Source organism: Mesoplodon densirostris, unplaced genomic scaffold (genome assembly GCF_025265405.1).
Source record: "Mesoplodon densirostris isolate mMesDen1 unplaced genomic scaffold, mMesDen1 primary haplotype scaffold_37, whole genome shotgun sequence".
In the NCBI taxonomy this organism is placed as follows: Eukaryota; Metazoa; Chordata; class Mammalia; order Artiodactyla; family Ziphiidae; genus Mesoplodon; species Mesoplodon densirostris.
This window is the reverse complement of record NW_026778196.1, coordinates 4409411-4412818: the sequence shown is the minus strand read 5'-3', so window position 1 is coordinate 4412818 and position 3408 is coordinate 4409411.

Sequence of the window (3408 nt, the reverse complement as noted above, 5' to 3'; positions counted from 1 at the left end):
TCTAATTGTGAGACTCTGTTCTCTTTCCTAACTCAGTTCACGTGTAGCCATGTTTACTGGATCTTCATAAGTGATATCTTATGATAAGTTTCTTTTTCTGTGAGACTTATTTCACTTAGAATCATCGTACCTGAATCCACTCACTTTGCTGCTACTGGTCTTATGACATTGATTTCATGGCTGAGGGATATTCCATCGTACGTAAGTACCACAATGTTTTGAACCATTTTTATATTTCCTGGGATAATTAAGGTGTACCCAAGTTGAGGTTCTTGTAGTCAGTGCAGCCCTAAATTTGGAGGTGGCTCTTTCTTATTGATTTTCAGTTTTTCCATGGTATATTCCCTAGACAGGAAGTGGCCTTGGCTCTGTAGCTCTGTTGTTTACTTGTTTTAGGGAACACAATGCACACCTCCAGTGAGGCGGTTGGCAATTTACATCCCGCCCATCAGCATAAGAAGGCTCCCTGTTCTCCAGGGCCTGTCTTGCCTTTCTGGTTTTTACACATTTTGTGGATGTCCCTTTTGACCGGTGGGAAGTGATACTTCTTTGTAGTGCAGATTTGCATTGCCCGCTTGCTTGCTTGGCCAAAAAGGGCGTATGCGTTTTCTCCTGAATATATTCAGGAGAAAACGCATACGCCCTTTTTGGCCAAGTGCATCATTGTCCAAGTTGTGCCCCTCTTCCTGTGCTTTACAGGCGATTCCAAGGTACCTCTTGAAATCTGTTTCCTGCTATTTTGCCTCGCTTTCAAGTCCGCCTCGTTGACTTCCCTCAACAGATTTTTGGACGATAGTTGTCCTTTATCACTCTGCCAGTTTGTGAATTGCTGTGGCCCTGAGCTTCATTTCTCAACTCGTTCTTTGTGAGCTGAACGCAAGTCCAAAATTTTGGATCATGTCCTATACTGGTTCCAGGTGTGTGGCTGAGACTTTGGTTAATTCTTCTCCCTGCCGGGAAATTAGAGTGACATGTGCCCATCCAAATGCCTAACAGCTACTCTCTCATGGGTTCTCCCTCGTCCCTTCCATCCTCTGAGAAATTGCGAACCTGTGCAAACCAGGAGGTTAAAGGGCCTGTCTCTCCTAGTTGGGAGATTGATAGTAAGGCAGTTGGAAAGTCAAACTGGAGCACCAGGAGAGGGACTATTCCTTGAGTTTTAGAAACCTTTCGTATTCACAGTGTGTACATTCTCTAGGTTTCCTGTACATGTTATAGCTGTAGTAATATTCCCTTGAACCTGGAGAGTTGGGACCCATGGAATGGGGGCCATACTTTATTGCTTGAAAGGGTCTGCATTGGCTCACCCAATCTCACCAATCCTCTCAGTCCCAAGTGTCCAGCCTTATGCCACATCCAGCTGTCATTGTAGATAGGGTCTTTCCAGGTTTCCTCAGACACCTTGAAGCAATTGTAAAGAATTTCCCTGTTTTTTGGTTTTGCTTTTGAAATTCCTTTTTAGAGTGGGTTTGAGCTGATTCTCGCTGCCATGTTTATGCCACTCTAGACACACTTGATTCCCTTATGGAGTCATATCAATACATAGGTTTTAAGATTCTTACTAGTCAGATATATTCCTCTGCGGGAAATATGGGGTTTTGAGTCTCTTTCACTGAGGAAGGTGTAGGACTTGTCTATTCCAAAGTTGGTTTTTGGAACGGTCCCTGTGCTTATATCAAACTCTGGTTTTATGCATCACCCCACCTCTCCATCCCCTTTATGCAGGCATAAGAGTGTTTTCTAATTGTGAGACTCTGTTCTCTTTCCTAACTCAGTTCACGTGTAGCCATGTTTACAGGATCTTCATAAGTGATATCTTATGATAAGTTTCTTTTTCTGTGAGACTTATTTCACTTAGAATCATCGTACCTGAATCCACTCACTTTGCTGCTACTGGTCTTATGACATTGATTTCATGGCTGAGGGATATTCCATCGTACGTAAGTACCACAATGTTTTGAACCATTTTTATATTTCCTGGGATATTTAAGCTGTACCCAAGTTGAGGTTCTTGTAGTCAGTGCAGCCCTAAATTTGGAGGTGGCTCTTTCTTTTTGATTTTCAGTTTTCCCATGGTATATTCCCTAGACAGGAAGTGGCCTTTGCTCTGTAGCTCTGTTGTTTACTTGTTTTAGGGAACACAATGCACTCCTCCAGTGAGGCAGTTGGCAATTTACATCCCGCCCATCAGCATAACAAGGCTCCCTGTTCTCCAGGGCCTGTCTTGCCTTTCTGGTTTTTACACATTTTGTGGATGTCCCTTTTGACCGGTGGGAAGTGATACTTCTTTGTAGTGCAGATTTGCATTGCCCGCTTGCTTGCTTGGCCAAAAAGGGCGTATGCGTTTTCTCCTGAATATATTCAGGAGAAAACGCATACGCCCTTTTTGGCCAAGTGCATCATTGTCCAAGTTGTGCCCCTCTTCCTGTGCTTTACAGGCGATTCCAAGGTACCTCTTGAAATCTATTTCCTGTTATTTTGCCTCGCTTTCAAGTCCGCCTCGTTGACTTCCCTCAACAGATTTTTGGACGATAGTTGTCCTTTAGCACTCTGCCAGTTTGTGAATTGCTGTGCCCCTGAGCTCCATTTCTCAACTCGTTCTTTGTGAGCTGAACGCAAGTCCAAAATTTTGGATCATGTCCTATACTGGTTCCCGGTGGGTGGCTGAGACTTTGGTTATTTCTTCTTCCTGCCGGGAAATTAGAGTGACATGTGCCCGTCCAAATGCCTAACAGCTACTCTCTCATGGGTTCTCCCTCGTCCCTTCCATCCTCTGCCAAATTGGGAACCTGTGCAAACCAGGAGGTTAAAGGGCCTGTCTCTCCAAGTTGGGAGATTGATAGTAAGGCAGTTGGAAAGTCAAACTGGAGCACCAGGAGAGGGACTATTCGTTGAGGTTTAGAAACCTTTCGTATTCACAGTGTGTACATTCTCTAGGTTTCCTGTACATGTTATAGCTGTAGTAATATTCCCTTGAACCTGGAGAGTTGGGACCCATGGAATGGGGGCCATGCATTATTGCTTGAAAGGGTCTGCATTTGCTCACCCAATCTCACCAATCCTCTCAGTCCCAAGTGTCCAGCCTTATGCCACATCCAGCTGTCATTGTAGATAGGGTCTTTCCAGGTTTCCTCAGACACCCTGAAGGAATTGTAAAGAATTTCCCTGTTTTTTGGTTTTGCTTTTGAAATTCCTTTTTAGAGTGGGTTTGAGCTGATTCTCGCTGCCATGTTTATGCCACTCTAGACACACATGATTCCCTTATGGAGTCATATCAATACATAGGTTTTAAGATTCTTACTAGTCAGATATATTCCTCTGTGGGAAATATGGGGTTTTGAGTCTCTTTCACTGAGGAAGGTGTAGGTCTTGTCTATTCCAAAGTTGGTTTTTGGAACGGTCCCTGTG